The 11123-nt window shown below is 43.1% G+C and overlaps 1 pseudogene; it reads right to left on the bottom strand.

The window, feature by feature from the left end:
* Positions 1-249: 249 nt before the first annotated feature.
* Positions 250-814, bottom strand: LOC123585963 (annotated as a pseudogene).
* Positions 815-11123: the final 10309 nt, after the last annotated feature.

Here is an 11123-nt window from a genome sequence, read left to right as displayed (position 1 = left end):
CAATTTGAGGACCCCATCCTAGCACCAAAATATTCCCCAAAATGAAGTTCAAATTTGATCAAAACATAAACTGGGTGGGACTTTCTAGAAATATAAAGGTCAGGCAGAAGAAGTCACCTGAAACCACTGTCTGATTGCTCAGTCCCCCCGGGAGCCTGGGAATGGGGAAGCAGAGAAATCTACACGCATCCCAGCACCTGGGAGCACTGCTCCAGACCTCAGGGTCGGTTTCTGTCTCTTAGCATTCCCCTACTTCCCAGACAGCTGCTTATGGAGTTTGGACATATAGTCCTCCCACTCAGTCTGGTAACACATGTGGGCCACTGGGGACCTGAGCTCATCCTTTTTGTGGAAAGATGCCACTTTGACTGTGGCACAGTGGTCTCCAGATCAGTTGCTGAGAATGGGCTCATCACACTTCAGTGGCCCATTCTGCTTGTAAACCAGCCAGACGTAGCTGTGAAGGCCTGTGCTCTTGGGAGGCCCAGAGCGGATGTAATGGGAGAAGACTGTGCCACAGCTGATGTCATTGCCCTTCACGTTGACCATCAGAAAATGGTGCCATTCCCTGTATTTGAGGTCCTTCCTGCTGGGAGCACCCTGATCTGTCATGACCAAGGTGTAGAGTTTGCCTGGATCCATGCCACTGCCATGCAGTACTGGTGGGCCGTTTCTTAACCTGGGCGGGTGTCAGCACTTTGCCCAGCTTGTTGACCTTTGCCCTGGTGTATTTGGCCTGCATTGGATACTGTGGCTGTCCCTCCACCTCCTGCAGGTTAAGAGGCCTGGGCCACTTGCTGAGGTCCACCAGCATTGTGGAGCCGAGTTGGGCAGAATTGTGGGAGGCAGGCACAGGCTGGCAGCACTGAGTCTGAGTGGTCCACACACTGCTGGAACTCATGTTTTGTGTATTATGTAATGTAGAGTGGAATCCAGTTCTACTTTGTTTCTCCACACGGACAATTAATTATCCCAGGGCCACATACTGACCATGCTGCCACTTCCCAGTGATTTTCTGTGTCCTGACCAATGTCCTGCTCTCCTGCAGATCACATGTCCATTTATGTGTGGCTCCGTTTCTGGGATCTCCGTTTTGTTCTGTTTCTCGATCTCTGAGCCGTTACTTCAGGATCTTAATGATCACTGCCTTATAATGAGTCTTTTGTCTGGTAGGGATGTCCATGATCTTGTTCATCTTCTTCAAACACATTTTAGAATCGATGCATTTTTATTAGGTTGACTCCTAGGTATTAAAAGTTTTTGTTCATAGCAAATGCCATTATTAACTTTGCCAACTGTTGCTAGTATTTAGGAATACAACTGACTTTTATGTAGACCCAAACCTTGCAGAGTGCTGCCCTGGTATCTGCAGAGTGAGGGAGGCAGGCCATGGTGTCTCTGCAGAGTGAGGGAGGCAGGTTTATAGGTGTCTCTGCTCTCCAGTGCAGCTTGGCTGTGGCTGGAGTGATGGAAGTCTGAGTGGCCACTTTTGGCCAGGAAGGATGATGTGGTGAAAGACAAAGGGACAGGGAGGGAACTGAGAGATGGTGGGGGAGCTGAAAGATTTATACATGGTGCTTTGGTTAAATCCCTAGGTTGAGCCCTTTGAGAAAACCTGTAGCTGCTACTGTGGTCAGATTTGTGCCTCCTTTGACTGTAGGTATCTGCAAATCCAGCCAAGTTGGTGAGGTGGGGAGGTGGGAAGGGTCAGTATTAATCGGATTAGACCTGGCACCGAGTAGCTTGCCAGTATTTGCTGATTGGGTGATCACACCCACATCAGTTCTTGGCTGGGTGACAGAGACAAAGCCCCAAAGGGAGTGGATGGGGTTTGAGGGACCTTAGTGTGGAAGATCAAGAGGTGTCTTGTCTCTTTCTGTCCAGAATATATTTCCTAATATTCGGAACACTTAGTAAGCCTGAGTAAATAATGCCCTTCCTCTTCCTTGTGCTACTTTGAGAGGCACTGTGGATAAAACCAGGTGGATGACCTTGGATGAGATCTGCTGTGATAGGCACCAAGTTCTGGACACCCTCAACAGATCTCACAATGGTCATGGCCACTGTCGCTCCCACTAGAGTCTGGGCGTTGGAGCTCAAACCCCTGATCAGAAGGCAGATGTAAACTTCTCTGGTATGCTAGCTTGGCAGCACTTGAAGCTGGCCCTGCTCATCTCCTTTCTTTCCTGGGGTATATGGAGGAGCAGCACTGTTGCTCCTTGAATGCCCAGCTCCCCCTCCAACTCCTTTCTAGATCTGGTGTCATGGGCAGGGTCTTGATCTCAGCTGGCTGCTGGTTAGTCACCAGCAAGAGTCAGCAGATAATGAAGGACTGTTTACTTTGAATGACTTGGTTGGTTAAGCAGAGAGCCACTTTGATCTTACTGTGGGGCAGGCCCTGTGTTGACTGCTGGGGATGCAGCCATAAATAAACAAGAGAGATGCTTTTCTTGTGGACACGTTCTCCTGAAGAGTCCTTGCTACAGGGCAAGTGACCCAATCTGAGGGTTCAGGAAAGGTCCTCCTGACAGATACCTAAAGCACAATATAGCCAGATAGGACAAAGGGTAGAAGAGTTCTGGGCAGGTGGAAGAGCATGGGGGAAGCTCTGTACTGGTCTGCCGTGGAGGAGCCGGAAGGAGCCCAGAGCAGATAGCCTGGAGGGCAGGGGCCAGAGCACCCAGGACTTTGAACAGCAGGGAGTTTGTACTTTACTCAAAGAGGAGTGGGAAGCCTGCACATCTTCTGACATAGGGGAGTGACTTGGGTGACCAACTCGTCCTGGCTTCCCAGGGATATTCAGGCTTTAGCAGTTAAAAGTCCTGTGCCCCAGAAACCCCTCAGTTCCAAATAAGCCAGGATGGACTTGACTGGTTAGATTTATGTTTTAAAAAGTTCACTCTGACTGAAGAATGGAAAATAGGATTGGAAAGGGAAAGTGAGGATGGGGGTGAGCATTTAAGAGGCTGGGGAATGCAGAAGCTTTTTATCTTGATGAGGTCCCAATACTTCATTTTTGCTTTTAATTCCCTTGCCTTTGGAGACATGTCAAGTAAGAAATTGCTGCAGCTGAGGTCAGAGAGGTTTTTTCCTGCTTTCTCCTCTAGGGTTTTGATGGTTTCCTGTCTCACATTCACGTCCTTCATCCATTTTGAGTTTATTTTTGTGAATGGTGTAAGAAATTGGTCTAGTTTCGTTCTGCATGTTGCTGTCCAGTTCTCCGAGCACCATTTGTTAAAGAGACTGTCTTTTTTCCGTTGGATATTCTCTCCTGCTTTGTCGAAGATTAGTTGGCCATACTTTTGTGGGTCCAATTCTGGAGTCTCTGTTCTATTCCATTGGTCTATGTGTCTGTTTTTGTGCCAATACCATGCTGTCTTGATGATGACAGCTTTGTAATAGAGGCTAAAGTCTGGGATTGTGATGCCTCCTGCTTTGGTTTTCTTCTTCAATATTACTTTGGCTATTCGGGGTCTTTTGTGGTTCCATACACATTTTAGGATTGCTTGTTCTAGCTTCAAGAAGAATGCTGGTGCAATTTTGGTTGGGATTGTATTCAATGTGTAGATAGTTTTGGGTAGTATTGACATTTTAACAATATTTATTCTTCCAATCCATGAGCAGGGAATGTTTTTCCATTTCTTTATATCTTCTTCAATTTCTTCCATAAGCTTTCTATAGTTTTCAGCATACAGATAGTTTACATCTTTGGTTAGGTTTATTCCTAGGTATTTTATGATTCTTGGTGTAATTGTGAATGGGATCAGTTTCTTTATTCGTATTTCTGTTGCTTCATTACTAGTGTATAAGAATGCAACTGATTTCTGTACATTTATTTTGTATCCTGTGACTTTGCTGAATTCATGTATCAGTTTTAGCAGACTTTTGGTGCAGTCTATCTGGTTTTCCATGTATAATATCATGTCATCTGCAAAAAATGAAAGCTTGACTTCATCTTTGCCAATTTTGATGCCTTTGATTTCATTTTGTTGTCTGATTGCTGAGGCTAGGACTTTTGACAGTATGTTAAACAACAGTGGTGAGAAGTGGACATTCCTGTTGTGTTCCTGATCTCAGGGGGAAAGCTCTCAGTTTTTCCCCATTGAGGATGATATTAGCTGTGGGCTTTTCATAAATGGCTTTTATGATGTTTAAGTATGTTCCTTCTATCCCGACTTTCTCGAGGGTTTTTATTAAGAAAAGATGTTGAATTTTGTCAAATACTTTTTCTGCATCGACTGACAGGATCATATGGTTCTTATCTTTTATTAATGTGATGTATCACATTGATTGATTTGAGAATGTTGAACCAGCCCTGCAGTCCAGGAATGAATCCCACTTGATCATGGTGAGTAATTCTTTTTATATGCTGTTGAATTTGATTTTCTAGTATCTTATTGAGAATTTTTGCATCCATATTCATCAGGGATATTGGCCTGTAGTTCTCTTTTTTTGCTGGGTCTCTGTCTGGTTTAGGAATCAAAGTAATGCTGGCCTCATAGAATGAGTCTGGAAGTTTTTCTTCCCTTTCTATTTTTTGGAACAGCTTGAGAAGGATAGGTATTATCTCTGCTTTAAATTTCTGGTAGGATTCCCCAGGGAAGCCATCTGGTCCAAGACTCTTATTTGTTGGGAGATTTTTGATAACTGATTCAATTTTTCACTGGTTATGGGTCTGTTCAAATTTTCTATTCCTTCCTGTTTGAGTTTTGGAAGTGTGTGGGTGCTTAGGAATTTGTCCATTTCTTCCAGGTTGTCCAGTTTGTTGGCATATAATTTTTCATAGTATTCCCTGATAATTGCTTGTATTTCTGAGGAATTGGTTGTAATAATTCCACTTTCATTCATGATTTTATCTATTTGGGTCCTCTCCCTTTTCTTTTTGAGAAGCCTGGCTAGAGGTTTATCAATTTTGTTTATTTTTTCAAAAAACCAACTCTTGGTTTCATGGATCTGTTCTACTGTTTTTTAAGATTCTATATTGTTTATTTCTGCTCTGATATTTATTATTTATCTTCTTCTGCTGGGTTTGGGGTGTCTCTGCTGTTCTGCTTCTTTTTCCTTTAGGTGTGCTGTTAGATTTTGTATTTGGGATTTTTCTTGTTTCTTGAGATAGGCCTGGATTGCAATGTATTTTTCTTTCAGGACTGCCTTCACTGCATCCCAAAGCATTTGGATTGCTGTATTTTCATTTTCATTTGTTTCCATATATTTGAAAGTTTCTTCTCTAATTGCCTGGTTGACCCATTCATTCTTTAGTAGGATGTTCTTTAACTTCCATGCTTTTGGAGGTTTTCCAGACTTTTTCCTGTGGTTGATTTCAAGTTTCATAGCATTGTGGTTTGAAAGTGTGCATGGTATGATCTCAATTCTTTTATACTTATGAAGGGCTATTTTGTGATCCAGTATGTGATCTGTCTTGGGGAAAGTTCCATGTGCACTCGAGAAGAAAGTATATTCTGTTGCTCTGGGATACAGAGTTCTAAATGTATCTGTCAAGTCCATCTGATCCAATATATCATTCAAGACCCTTGCTTCTTTATTGATTCTCTGTCTAGATGATCTATCCATTGTTGTAAGTGGAGTATTAAAGTTTCCTTCAACTACCACATTCTTACCAATAAGGTTGCTTTATGTTTGTGATTAATTGTTTTATATATTTGGGGGCTTCTGAATTCGGTGCATAGACATTTATAATTGTTAGCTCTTCCTGATAGATAGACCCTGAAATTATTATAAAATGCCCTTCTTCAACTTTTGTTACAGCCTTTAATTTAAAGTCTAGTTTGTCTGATATAAGTATGGTTACTCCAGCTTTCTTTTGACTTCCAGTAGCATGATAGATAGTTCTCCATCCCCTCACTCTCAATCTGAAGGTGTCCTTGGGTCTAAAATGAGTTTCTTGTAGACAGCAAATAGATGGGTCTTGGTTTTGTTTTTTTTTTTATCCATTCTGATACCCTATGTGTTTTGGTTGGAGCATTTAGTCCATTTGCATTCAGTGTTATTATTGAAAGATATGGGTTTAGAGTCATTGTGATATCTGTAGGTTTCATGCTTGTAGTGGTGTTTCTGGTACTTTGTGGTCCTTGCAACATTTCACTCATAGAGTCCCCCTTAGGATCTCTTGTAGGGCTGGTTTAGTGGTGATGAATTCCTTCAGTTTTTGTTTGTTTGGGAAAACCTTTATCTCTCCTTCTATTCCGAATGACAGACTTGCTGGATAAAGGATTCTTGGCTGCATATTTTTTCTGTTCATCACATTGAAGATTTCCTACCATTCCTTTCTGGCCTGCCAAGTTTCAGTAGATAGGTCTGCTACTACCCTTACGTGTCTACCTTTGTATGATAAGGCCCATTTATTCTTAGCTGCTTTTAGAATCCTCTCTTTACTCTTGTATTTTGCCAGTTTCACTATGATATGTCGTGCAGAAGATCGATTCAAGTTACGTCTGAAGGGAGTTCTCTGTGCCTCCTGGATTTCAATGCCTGTTTCCTTCCCCAGATCAGGAAAGTTCTCAGCTATGATTTGTTCAAGCACAACTTCAGCCCCTTTCTCTCTCTTCTTCTTCTGGAATTCCTATGATATGGATATTGCTCCGTTTGATTGCATCATTTAGTTCTCTAATTCTCCCCTTGTACTCCTGGATTTTTTTTTTATCTCTCTTTTTCTCAGCTTCCTCTTTTTCCATAATTTTATCTTCTAATTCACCTATTCTCTCCTCTGCCTCTTCAATCCGTGCTGTGGCCACCTCCATTTTATTTTGCACCTCATTTATAATATTTTTTAATTCATCATGACTATTTTTAGTCCCTTGATCTCTGTAACAATAGATTCTCTGCTGTCCTCTATGCTTTTTTCAAGCCTAGCGATTATTTTATGACTATTATTCTAAATTCTTGTTTTGTTATATTGCTTAAATCGGTTTTGATCAATTCATTAGCTGTCACTACTTCCTGGAATTTCTTTGGAGGAGAATTCTTCCGTTTCATCATTTTGGCTAGTTTTCTATCCCTTCTGTGTTTTAAAAGCTTGTTGTGTGCTCTGCATCTGTGAGCTCTGCTATATTAAAGGAGGATCATACACTGTCCTGAGGGCCTGGCCCTTCAGGAGGTGTTTTTTCAGAGATTGTTACTTGATCTCTGTTGTGACTTTGGTTATTTTATTATCCTACTCGTAGTGATGTTTTGGACCCTCCACCAGGTGTGCTTCGATTTGTTCCTTGGAGTAGCCGTGTAAAGGAAAACAGATAGACAAACAGGAGGCAAAAACACACAAACACACCAATAACACAAACAAACAAATAAACAAAAACAAAAACCTAAAGACTAAAAACAAAAAACCCAAACCACTGACTACAAGTAAAGAAGAGGGTGGAGGTGGTGCTGATGGAAGAGCTTATACAAAGAGAGAAATGACAGGAGCCGGGGTGGGGGAGAAAAAATAAACATTGATTAGGCAGAGAGACTAAAAAGCCTAATCCAGAGAGAGAGAGAAGGGAAAATAAAGAAGGAGGCAGGGAAAATGAAACAAAGATAAAGTTACCCAGACAGAGAAGCTATATGGCTGATCATTCCAGAGAGAGAGAAAGTAGTGTAAAGAAGGAGGTGTAGAACATGTGTCAAGACAATGGATTAAATATGTCTGTTTAGACAAACCAATAACCGGAATAACCAGTCTAGGGGAGGGAAGAGATAAGGAGGAGATAAGGGGAAGAATATATCTCTATGTCCGGAATTGACCTAGAGTTAATCCAGGCAATGCTGCATCACGTGTCAGGAGGAGCTGTCCGCAGGGCCTGTGCTGCTCTGGTGGATATGCAGTTACCCAGTGTGAAGGGGTGTGGTTTGGAGTAATCTGGACCCACCTCCACTATGGGCCCCGGGAGTGATCCCTGAGGCCCTGCCTTGCTGGTGGTGGTGATGGGGCTGGGGGAATGGTGATCTCCCAGTCTCTTCTCCACGGACTGGACCCAGTGGACTCCGTTTGAGTCATCCTTACTGTGCTGCAGGCCCAGATGGGATGGCCCTTCTCTCTCCTCCAACTACCCTGGCCTGGAGCTTGACTAGGATTAAAAGTCCCACTCCATGCACTCTGGTGCTGGGGAAGCACCTCAGTGAGGCGATATGTGGTCCTGGCTGGCTTTGTCTGTGTCACCGCACTTCAGGGAGGACCGACTTCTCCTACTGCGGACTGAGAGCCACCCTTGCCACGAGCCCCTGGGGTGGTGGACATGGGCAGACTTTGTCTTTTCCCACAGCACTCCAGGGAAATGGCCACCTTGTCCTCCTGCAGACTGCGCCCTTGGCCCAGTCGCTGCACCCAGGGGTGGTGGACAAAAGCAGGTTCTGTACTATCACACAGCCCTCCAGGGAGGGAACCACTTTCTTCAACTGCGGACTGAGCCCCTGACCTGCCACCGCACCCAGGGCTGTCTCCCGTCCTCCCCAGGTGCGTAAACAGGGAGCGGGCTCCAGTCCGAAGAAAGCCCCGCAGTTAGAGCTTGGATCCCTCTCAGTCTCAGTCCGAGGTCTTTCTCCTGTCCAGATATGTTCCTACACTTCCCTAGCCACTCTTTCTTTTCCCTTTGTCTCTCTGCAGAAGGGGGTCCCTCCCCTCTCTGCCCAGGAAGCCTTTTTTTTTTTTTTTTAATCTCCCCCAGTTCACAGTTACCCACCTATCTTTTTTCCAGCTTTCCCATTTTCTTCCTAGTAGATTCAGTCTCTTTTCCTTCCAGGCTCTGGCGTTCAAAGTCCGTTGGCTTCTACACTTCTTTGTTTGAGAGATGCAGGAAGTATGGATTCCCCCTACTTCTCCGCCATGTTGACCCTCACCCTCAAAGACTTTAAACAGCGAGGTCTTGGGTGGGGTCGACTGATTCTTCCCAAATGGCCTCAGCTCTTCTAACTGATTAAAAGGAGACACAGCTTAGGTATCACAATAGAGAAAATAATCCCCCAAACCCTCTTCATGGTGTGAAGCTTCATCTGGCAGTCATGATATGGGGAACAAAGGCAGAGAGAAATGTAGATAAAATTAAATTTCCCTATAACCTGCAGCCCATTGACATATACTTGAGGCATACAGAGTAGAACATTCCTCCTATCTTCATGTTAATGTTTTGCTAGAGGGAAAAATAACCTTAGCTTGACAGTAGCTAGGCCTCCAGGATACTGTGTCTTCTTCAACATAAGAAAACATAAGAAACTTCTCTTGTCTTTACCTCCCCCAACTCCCAAGTATATGATCTGTCTCTCCTCACAATCCTGGGGTAGCTCTTTCTGCCCATGGGTCCTGTCCATGTGCTTTAATAAAACCACCTTTTTACACTGAAGATATCTCAAGAATTCTTTCTTGGCTGTTTGTTCTGAACCCCAACACTTCAAATCACATCATTTGGAGACCATGAAGGGACTCAGTCTTCTCATCTGGACTCCGAGCCTCGGTGCAAACTTGGTAAGTATTTTCTCTTTCTTTACTTTCATTCCAGAGGATTTTGACAAATACAGGTTTTTTTTTTTTTTGATAACTTTAAAATTGATAAGAATTTCCAGAACTAACTAAAAAGCTGCATTCAAACTGAACAAAAATTAGTAACATGGAACTAAATACATTAAGGAGGAGGATTATAGTTTCTATGACTCTTGTTTGAAACATTGCTGGTTCTCTAATGTTTGCTCTTCCAGATTAAGGATTTTTCTCTTAAGATATCCATGATATACAGTAATAGAATGAAGAATTCCTCTGTGGGAAAATTGGAACATTTAACTTTTCTCTCTACCTGAACCCTCTGAAATTCAGAAACCCTCAGTGAGTGTTCTTTCTTCTATGGCAATCATAGTTATTTGCACGAGTTCAATAAGAATCTGTTCTCCTTGTAACAGGACACTGATGAGGGAGCATAAGGCAAGCTGAGGGCAAAGTACCGCCCCCCCCCACCCCCCCCCCCCCCAGGTGTGGTTGTGTGATATTCCTCAGGCACTCCTGAATGCCCAAGAACAAAGGAAAGGAAAGCAAACAAATGGTTGATTGATAGAGATCATAGTCATGCAGGACATGACCCTCCATCAGTTTACAAATATCTTAGTAAATTACAAGAAAAAGGCAATCTTATCGATAGCCTAATCTCCACAAACCTATAGACTCAGTTTCCTGAAGCCCCAACATCACCTTCCTCTCCATAGTGATATGGGGAACAAAGGCAAGAAGGAAATGGCAGGTGAAATTAAATTTCCTTATTACCTGCTACCCATTGACAAATACTTGTGGCAAATACAGAGTATAACTTTTCTCTAGAACCCCCTCTGGTCTTAATGTCAATGCCTTACTAGAGGGAAAACAACCTTAGCCTGAACATAGCAAGGCTCCTGGCATCCTATGAGTCCTCTTTAGCATATAAAAGTCCTTCTGGAAGCCTCCCTTTTGGCCTTTCCCTCCCCAACTCCATAGTACAAAACCAGTCACTCTTCACAACCCCAGTGCAGCTCTTCATGCCCAGGGGTCCTGTCCCTGTACTTTAATAAAATCACCTTTTTGGACCAAAGATGTCTTCAAGAATTCTTTCTTGGCTGTTGGCTCTGGACAATCCCACCATCACCCCAAAACGTCATTACTATATATAAGCTCCCCATCTGACCTATGTTGACCCATAGGTAGGGATATCGCTATGCTCTTATTCAGCAGGAAGCAGTTACAGAAGAGAAGACCTTCTACCTTCAGCAACCTTAGAGATTTCAGGGTCAAAATTGTTCAGGGGGGAGTGATGAGGGGAACAAAGGCAAAAAGAAATGTAGATAAAATTAAATTTCCTTATACCTTGTAGCTCACTGACAAATACTTGAAATAGGCAGAGTATTATATTCCTCCAGGAAGTCCCTACCATCCTACTGTTAATGCTTTGCTAGAGGGAAAAACATTCTTTGCTAGAGAGAGCCCCATGGCTCCCAAAGTCCACTTTAAACCACACGAATTTGAAGTGGAGTTTGAGAGCAAATGACCAAGAAAGAATTTTTGAGACATTTTGGGTGCAAAAGCGTGTTTTTAAAAAATGTTTACTTAGTTATTTTTGAAAGAGAGAGAGAGAGAGAGAGAGAGAGAGAGAGAGAGAGAGATCGTTTCAAGT

The sequence above is a fragment of the Leopardus geoffroyi genome, chromosome C3 (assembly GCF_018350155.1).
Source record: "Leopardus geoffroyi isolate Oge1 chromosome C3, O.geoffroyi_Oge1_pat1.0, whole genome shotgun sequence".
Classification (NCBI taxonomy): domain Eukaryota; kingdom Metazoa; phylum Chordata; class Mammalia; order Carnivora; family Felidae; genus Leopardus; species Leopardus geoffroyi.
This window is presented reverse-complemented; position numbering and strand designations above follow the sequence as displayed.